The sequence below is a fragment of the Pezoporus occidentalis genome, unplaced genomic scaffold (genome assembly GCF_034315485.1).
Source record: "Pezoporus occidentalis ecotype Australia unplaced genomic scaffold, CSIRO_AGI_Poc_V1 ctg79, whole genome shotgun sequence".
NCBI lineage: Eukaryota > Metazoa > Chordata > Aves > Psittaciformes > Psittacidae > Pezoporus > Pezoporus occidentalis.
In genome coordinates this window covers 1,718,024-1,727,511 of record NW_026916147.1, presented here as the reverse complement: position 1 = coordinate 1,727,511, position 9,488 = coordinate 1,718,024, and the positions used below count along the sequence as shown (strand labels likewise).

General features: G+C 40.4%; 1 long non-coding RNA gene across 2 annotated transcripts in view; it reads left to right on the top strand.

Moving 5' to 3' along the window:
• Nucleotides 1–306: 306 nt before the first annotated feature.
• The window catches only part of LOC134155529 (uncharacterized), a 32,114-nt gene continuing 22,932 nt past the window's right edge, over nucleotides 307–9,488 (top strand). For both annotated transcript variants that reach the window (XR_009961604.1, XR_009961603.1), the window contains exons 1-2: nucleotides 307–511; nucleotides 2,307–2,357. This is a non-coding gene — a long non-coding RNA (uncharacterized LOC134155529). The remainder of the gene's footprint in view (nucleotides 512–2,306; nucleotides 2,358–9,488) is intronic.

Here is a 9,488-nt window from a genome sequence, read left to right as displayed (position 1 = left end):
TATGACTGAAAAAGTTCACAGAGGACTATCACTTCAAATTTACTATCACAATTTATTAACTGTGAAATGCAGATAAGCTTCTGAGTTTTTGGATGCTTCTTGAGACAAAGGTCTATATTCATCAGATGCTTGGAGACTCAAAGCAACCATAAACCCAACTTTTTCTAGCCAGGGAAACAGTTTTACAGCTGTTTTCTATTGTCAGAATGAGTCAAACCATATGGGTGAATCTGGTCCCAAATCTTCTGAGATCCACCAATCACTTGCTTTCCTCTAGACAGCTGCAGATTTAATCAGTTACACTCTGACTTCTGAAAATTTAAAACCATTATTTAAGTCTACCAAGTCTCAGCCTGAATCACCTCTTTTATTCTCTCTTTTTTCAGGATAGCATTCACCTCTGTGCATAAGTCAAACACAGGGCTGATTCACAAAGGCCGTCCTGCTTACACAGTAGAAAGTTTCAGTAAGACAGAAGTGAGGAAAAGGCCTTCTACTGACCATTTGCAAGGTAACAAGTTCGTTCTTTGTTAGCCCACGATTTGGTTCCCAATATATACAGAACAGAAGCTGGAGTCAGATAAAGGTCATTGCACTATGATTTTGTTTGAAGATGGATTTTACTTTACGATTTTGAAGAACTTTGTTTCCTCTACACTTAAGGCAGTTAGATTTCTCTGTAGTTACATGTCTCAGTATGATTATGTCATAAGTCCTCCAGGCCATTTTCAGCGACAAAAAAGGTAATTTTTTTATTTGGTTTTAAAAGTGTTTTTCTCTGGTTATATGCCAAAGACATGTAAATCAGAGACCAGAGCTACAAAATATACAAGCAAAACCTGGGACTGACCATTTGCAAAAGGAAAAAAGTAGAATGATTTCTTTAACCATTTCATTAATACTTCTGTTCCTTTTTTTCCACTGGAATTTGTCTTCCATAATAATACAATGCATAAAGTAATCAGAGAAAACCAAAATCTTTTGAACTGATTAAGTCTTTGGGCTAAGTGTTAAATCAGTTATTTTTCTGATGAGCTCATGTGCCAGATTGCAAGTGTGGGGCAGTGGAGAGCTCTCAGCAGCATGGTTCCTGCTGATCTCTTTATAAAAACCTCCCTCCTTGGTTGGAGTTCTGATCTTTGCACTTGCAACTCAAAAGACTGGTGGGCCTAACCGCTCCCCCATAGCTTGTCTGCAACCACAGCTAATGTTCATCCTACCACTTCCAGGTCTCAGTAAGGCAGGCAGGATGTGTTTTCCCAGCCTTCTGCCTTCTTCACCATGAAAGCTCAATATTCACACAAGAATTTTATTTAAAATAGTAATCTCAGGCTGTATTTTTTTGATACCTTTCTCCTTCCACTTTGCTCAGTCCTCTTTAAAACTATCTCAACCTCGTTCTCACAGGGACGCTAATGTAAATGTAAAATGATGATAAAATCTAAGATGCAAGCAAAATGTAGCTCTTGACCAGATTAGACTGCCACATACTAGAGACAACCATGTGGATGTCAGACAAAGTGATGCAATCACAGCTCCATTTTACTGTTGATCTTGGGCCAGATATTTTGCAGGCAAATCCTGACATTGCCCAGAAGGCCAAGTTTCTTATATAACAAAGTAATTGGCCTGCCTGGAGCTGTCATTCTGTCGCATCTATCTTTAGAAATGGATGAATTTATTTAGTAATTCAAGACACCAGTTTTAAGGGGAAGCGGTTTACCACCATGGGCCAGCTGCTGCAGGCTGTTGACTAGCTGGGCTATGCAGTGTCTCTGGCAAGCTTGCCTGACTTGGTGCTCTGTAAAGCTGGTTTTCAGAGGAATCTATCCAAGCCAAAGGTACGAGCAATGGAAAAATGGGAGCAGCAAACATCTTGTGCAACTGACCTGCTGGTTCATGTTCCACAAAGTATAAAAAAGAAAACCACTCTTTCATTATAATACAGTATGCAAAGAAAGACACAGGGTCCCATATTCTCACCTAAACCATTCCTTTTAATTACCTTTGCATGGAGCATGTGTCTCCCACACTGGGTTGTATTTCCATACAAAAGGAACCTCTTTAAAAGCACCTGCTGATCAGGTTCATTTTATTTAGAATAAAAAGCTTGATTCAAGACAAACTCCTTGTTTTCATTTGGCTTGCAATGGCATTATTGACCATTTTGTGCGGTCAAATGGACTGCAACTTACTGCTGCATGTGTATGCAAAAGGGTATCTGTATGTAAAGCCTGCCAGTCCACTGAGAGGTGGGTAACTTTTTTCCCTTTTCATGCCTGGGTAAGCCTGTTTTCCTTGTGTAGGAAGAAGATAGAGATTCTGGTGATCTGCACAGACTGGAAGTCCTGGACCAGGTGCAACAGCTCAGAAACCCTTCATATCCTGCTCTCCAGTGGCCAAATCTGAGTGTCTCAGGTGGCAGGATTGTACTCTGTATGTCCCACTTTAGGGCCAGTGTTCTAGTGGCTTATTTGCAGCATTGAAGAGGCTATTACGTGACACTGGATCATTCTCTTTTTCTGAGAGCTATAGAGATAAGAGATATTGAGGTTACTGTAATGTGTTCCTTAACATCCCTGTGAAGTTTATCCTAGTATTTCAAGACTGGGTAGGGTAAATGGAAATTTAAATTCTTAGGTGTAAGTATAAAACAGTTTGGGTTATTTGCCTTATATTTCCATTATATTTTTTCCAAGTGATTCTGTTTTTTTTTCATCCTTCTTTTCGCTGTTTTTCTACTGGCCAGAGGGCAAATATACAGCTAGTATAAGACTTACATCTCTTTGACAAGACAATGACATTTATTTCCTATCCTGCTTTCAAATCCTAGTTACAATAACATCAATGATGCTGTGAACTTTCTTTAAGTTTCACTGATGTGAGAAAGAGTAGTAGCACAGCTATTCATCTTATTTGGCAACCTCTTTGACTAATTAGACCGAGCTTGCAGCTGAAGGAAAACTGGTGGTAAAGTAGCTTTTTAGGTGCGTGAAAAATGTTCTTTTCCAAATTTCACTTTAACCAAATTTAACCAAAACCTAAAAGGCTTCATGATTTCCTATGAGCCAGAAGATCTGAGAACTCTCTTTTTCCTAAAGGAAGACATATGATACTTTCCAGATTAAATATTTTTCCCAGAACCTACATCTGCTCAACAAAATTGCCATTTTCTTCATTTTCCTTGGTGCTAGAGAAAGCTGGTTCTATTGAACAGTTGCCTGTAACTCCAAGGTTTGTGGCCTACTTTACAGCCAAGCCTTCCTGGGCTTTTCCGCTCCCAGTGCCAAGCAGGGAAGAGCTAGTTGATGATGACCTTGGACTCCCCAGCTTAGGAGCAGGCTGCCCCAAAAGTCAAAATTCCAAATTAAATCCTGGGCTGTATTTGGCAAAGGGCTTGCGTCAGAAATCTTTCAGGCTAAACTCACCATCGTTTCTGTTGGAAAATGTTATTCATGACACTAACTGAGAACAGCATGGGGCTGTCCTACTCTAGGGGAAATTCTGGGAGTTCAGAAGAAACCCCTGTAAATAGGTTATAGAGAAGAGCAAATAATTTCTTCCATATCTGTGCCCATGAAACTGGCAGGATCATGCCCAGGGCACATATAAAAGAGAGGCTGCCTGTGGAATTATAAGAGACTGTTTTCTGGCTTCTATCATATGCCATGATCTGGACTATAAAAGTGATGCACAGAATACATGGCAGGTTTCCACATTTGCTGAAGCCAGGCACTGCTTGTTTCTTCACTGTCCTTTTCAGTGGTCGTAGGATTCAGTCACAGTTATGGCAGCATCCTCTACAAAATTTCCACTGGGAAAGGTGAAGTTTTGCACTTTGCCCTTTTGGGATTACCCTCACAATAGCCAGGCTTGACAGGGTCCCTGATCTATAAACACCTAGGAAATGCAAAGATGTTGCTGTTGGCACTGTTTCAAATCTCTTTTAGAATTCATTATTATTTTTTTCTTCTGAGCACTCATAAGAATAAACAACCTTACTTGGAAAAAAAAGAATGTTTATACATCATTAATATTATCTTTAGCTACTTTTGTAATTGCCAAGACCTAGTGGAACCATTAGGGTCATTTTTTTTATTAGGCAATATGTGTGTATACTTACCTATATATTGTGGTGTCTCTCTCCTGCTCTCTTCTTAGGTATGTGTGTTCATATGCTTATTTGGAAAAGTACATAAATTTTAAGAAAGCAATCCTTGCCTCATACACCTTGTGGTCTGTTGGAATGTCTTTTGGTGAGACAGCACATGGGTAAATTTGGAACCAGATGCAGCGATTATTTGGATGTGCATGTATGCCTGTGTGCACCTTCCATCTGTAGTTGCGTTAGTGAGACTGCATGTATGATACCATGCGGTGCTAATGGTGATTAGGAAGCCCCTGCCAGCCTTTGCTTCTCTTTTAGATCTAGGCCTGAAGGTGATGGGGAAGTGGTCATAAACTGAAATAGCCACAGGTACTATTGTGACCCTTAGGAAGCATGACGTCAAATTTTCAATGGATATTTTCTTCTGTTTTGCAAATGCAATTTGTGCTTGTAATTTCTGAGGTGTATTTGAACAAATGGGTTCCATCTCGGAAGCTCCAGGTTCAATACCTAATCCTTCTTCAGGTACAGTCTTGAAATACCTAGTAATATTTGCTTTTTAAGGACAGAGCACTAACAATATAATTTCAAATGTCCTAAAAATTCAGTGGTAGTCACTTAAGATCTCCATTACTATAGTTAATGGAGACTAGAGCAGCAGAGGGGTGCATCCTGCAACATCTCTTTGACCATTACTATTGGGCACCTGATTTTCTTCCTTTGGTGAAATAGTACCAGAGGGAAAAGGGAAAAATGAGGAGGGAAAATATGCATCTTGATTTCATCCTAAGATGGAGCTGGTAAACATGGAGAGTCCCAACATTCAGTTATAGCCAGAGGTGCCAAAACCTTCCTTTTACTGAGACAGAGAGGCTGGGTGTGGGGCAAAAGGGAAAAGAAGGAGGTAAGGAAAGGCTTCATTCAGGCACATTTCAGTCTTAAAAGATGCAGAAAAATGAAGATCATGTTAAAATTATTTTTAACATTACTTCTTTTATAATGACCCTTCTGGAAGGGTGAAACATGTATTCTTACAAGCTTCCTTTATTCAACCTGAAACATGCGTGCTGAGTTGTTTTTGGCTTTTGTACTTGAGAAATAAAAAGGAGCAGGATTTTAGGAGAAAGTGTATTTCTGAAGCATTATTTGTTAAAATGTCTATAAAGAATTTCATGGCCTTCACAAATAGAAGAAAGTGAAACAGCTCACAGTTTGACCTTCCAACCTTTCCTGGCATCTCAGTAGGTGATACTGCAAAACCTGGAGCTGTCTGTTTCTGCCTGGAGCTGCATTATGGTAGACTTGCACTATAATTTGCCTACTTGGTATCCCTCATACTAATAATGGGTTGCCCCATAGTCTCAGTAAGACTATCAAGGATCATGTGTGCCAGGACAGCCCCTGTGAAGCTCATCACCTCTCAATCTTTCTCAGCAAAAAATAATTTATTAAAAGAAAAAAAAAGGAAAAAAAGTCAAGCAATGAGACAGGCAGTGAAACTGGAGTTCCTGCAGCAGTCTGGATGGAGAACATGATGACAACGTATTGGCAGATTTGTGAGATGTGAGCTGAAAAAGAAGCAGAACCCTTCCCACTCACTCCAACCCCATAACCAAACAGAAAACACAAGAGTGTTTGTGCTTATCCCTGAAGAGCTGGAGACATTGTCAGACATATTCTGCACTCCCACATAAGTGGAGACGTAAAGCTGGGTGGTATTAATGGAGTAGTTTTTATACCTACACCCACATTTTAAGGAATTGTTTTGATGATGGTGGCCCTTGATGCTTGTGGGGCTTGGACAGAGAAGAGATGGGTCTACTTTCAAGATTATCCCTGGACGTGTAGACACACAGAAATGTCCTAGGTCCAGGACATACTTTTAGTCCAGGAGGGCTGTATAGAAAGGGCTGTGTAGAAAACTTGGTCTAGCATGTACCCACATTGATGGCAACAGTAAGAAACAGAGGGAAAATATATACACTGCTCGGATATAAAGCCATGAAGATTTGCCACCAGTTCTAGGTTTAAATATCATTAAACAGAGTGATTTCTCAAAAAGTGGGAAACTGAAAATTTTGCCTCACTGTCTAAAACAATATTATTAAACTTTGATTTTCTAGAAGTTCAGATAAGATTGCTGGAGATATTTTATCAGTGTGGAATCTACAAAGTTTTTCCTTACATGACCATGAGTCAACAGTATAACTATTATAGCCAGATATATAGGCTCAGGAAATCTGTTCAGCCAAAACCAGAGATGGTTATAACCAGGGGTGAAATGATCATGAAATTTTATGTGCTTTTCAGGAAGTAAGTGAGAAGAGGAAATTGTGACAACTGCAGATGCAAGCTCAGCATCCCCTTGTTCTGTTTTAAAATGAGAGTATTAAATGCACATCACAAATCTATAATGTAGATCAATAGTCTTAATGTTTCAGAAACACTGGATTTGATGAGTCTGAAGTGTAGCTAATGGACACATTTCATACCAATAAAATCTCCACTTCTCTCTGTATATGCATATATTAATTACTGATAATTAATATGCCAATTAACCTCTTAGAGTTCAGTGAAAGTCAGCATTCTTTTATATTTAGATCATGTCTGACAATTTCTTTTACAGAAGACATGACACCCCCCCCCCCCCCCCCTTAATTATAGTATCACAATGCTGGTCATGCTTTAATGTCTGGGGCAAGACCAGGGTCCAGGGAGAAAAGGAGAGTCTACCAAGAACAAGGTAATTACGCAACTCCTCTCATGGCTATTGCTACTGGAGGTGAAACAAGCGGATCAATTGTGTATTTTGGCAAGTCCAAATGATTCTCTGTGCATTACATCCCAACAAATAAAACCACATACATTAAGACTGCCAATCTCCAACTGAAGCCCAGTCAGTGGGATCTAAAGTGGAAAGAATAAACACAGACAGTTACAGAATCCAGTCTTTGACCCCAGGAACGGTTGGAGTTTCTGGCTCAGATCCCACAGGCACCTATCGCTAACCAGCCTTAATATGTCTTTTAAAACATCAGAAGGTATTCCGAGTTGGATTGAATATGTTTATGTGCTTTTTGCCCACCTCTTTTTCACAAGCACAGCAGCCTAGTGCACTTTGTCAGCCTTGCATGGAAGGTGCAAAGTTCATGCTCAGACTCCAAGCTTTCCGTTGATAATTCTCCATTATATTGCATAACTCTACCCAGAGTTTTAAAGCATGTCCCTTATTTGGAGAGCCTCCAGTATGAATAAGAGAGAGAAAAAACATGAAGCTGGAGAAAGAATACCAGAGCAAGACAGGAAGCACAAGGGATGGTTGATAAAAGAGACTGTTAGCTGGAGGAGGCAAAGGAGCAGGTAATCGGACACTGCATCCTTGGATTGCTAAATGTGCCAGGTGGCCACAAACCCTGGGTTTTTGGCTTGGCCACTGCAGAGATAAGGCCAGCTGCAAGGCTTGGATCCTGATCAAATGTTTGCAATCTAAACGCTCTGAGAGACGGGGTTATTTGGCATGGGCCCATGTCTAGTTTATATTAATGTTTATTGCCCCTTGGCCATTTGGAAACTGACGTTCATAATTCACACCTCAGCAATGCATGTTTGGCTGTCCTGATGGCAGACTACAAATCCAACTCTTCTGTACAGCCGTGCTTCCTTTAGCTGTATGGAGCTGCCTTGCATATGGCTTATATATTACATCTGACAAGGGCTGAATGACAACTTCATGGCTTACTGTTAGAAGTTTAGCCAAAAAAGCACAAAAAGCATGTCTCCTGCTAGGTCTTTCATCTTACACATCCACTCAACACTATTTGCAGCAACTGTTTGGATGAGAAGATCAGCATCCTCTTTGCTTGCCTTCTTTTCCAGAAGCCTCATTTGGCAGGCCTGTCACCCACAGCTGTTTCACTGGTTTCTTGGTCACACAACTTGGAGGTTTAAGTAGGCTCTGAACTGACCTCTCTGCTCTTAAATCTGGCTTAGACCTATTCTGTGATCTTGAAACCTTCACCGTAATGGTACTCAAAGTTTGGCATAGATTCAACATCAGCTTCATGCTGGTCAAAGATCAAGAACAAGAGAGAACAATATGGAATCATGCTCCTTGGAGCAGAAAGAGCATTATAATGAATAAACTTACTTCTTAGACTTCAGAAGGTAAAGAATTCAGCCCAAGATCCTCCTGTTTCATTTCACTACTCTGGTAAAAAGTATGTTTTATTAACTAGTCTTTTATGTTTAAGTCAGCTCTGTCCTTTCAAGCTGGGGGAAAAAAAGTCAGCAAAAGATGTATTTCACAGAGTCTATTTCTGGAAGCATGCTGGATACTTAACAAGTTCATCTTCTGTGAGCAGCCATTTCATGTATCAGACCATAATGATTGCTTGGGTTCAGACTGCAGCACACATTTGCACTCCCTTTCCTTGATGCAGAAAAGTCAGAGTAAATGTTACCTTAATAATACTTTCTTCCTCTTTCCACTCCTCATGTTTTGAGTATTTCCCTGTCTTCCCTCCCCCCAGTATGTCTTACTGAGCACTCATGGGTGTCTTGACAGACAGTGAAAAGTGAAGGAAGCAGTCATGCTAAAGAATACTGTTTTCTCTAGTGCTTCTAAGTCATCCCTGGGGATCACTTCCCTTTGTAAAAAAATTAGGTGTAGTAGCCTGGGCAGTGCAAGCTAAACTTACCTTAGTAGCTCCTCTATTTATATTACATAATGAGTGAAACTTGGACCATTTCTGACCTCAAAGTCTATCTTAACCAGCATGACCATTGATGCCATACACTGTGTGAGGTACTCATCATCCAACTTGTGCTGCCCCAACAGTATCAATTTCTCCTTTAAGCCAAAAAACTCCCCCAATCAAGCCCAGTTCAGTTGAACCGACTTTAAGATAATGAAGTTTTTCTAGATATGAAGGCAAACACAAGATGGCTGCATCTCAGGATCCAGAGGGAAGGATCTAAATAACCTTTTGTTTCTCTGTTGACTTGGGCTGTCAGGAAAGAGCACTTCCCCTGATCAATTTATAGAGCCTATTGAGTTTTCATTTAAAAAAAAAAAAAAAAAAGAGAGCCACAGGGGCTCAATTTTCCTTTCTTGCCCCCTGTGGGGCTGCACCCCCTCAGCATGGCTGGCACAAAGGCCTCTCGGATCCGGCTTATGAAAGTGCTCATGCTTCACACCTAATCATCTATGCAAAAATAACCACACAAGGCTAAAACCAGTTTTTCACTCATGGAAGTAAACCAGTGGGTGAGAGAGACAACTAAACCTTCATGGTAAATCCCAGCTCAACAGCCCTGAGTGATATATTTCCGAGTCCTTTTTTTAACCTGAAGCCTCAGCCCCTGAGCTGCCCAGCATATA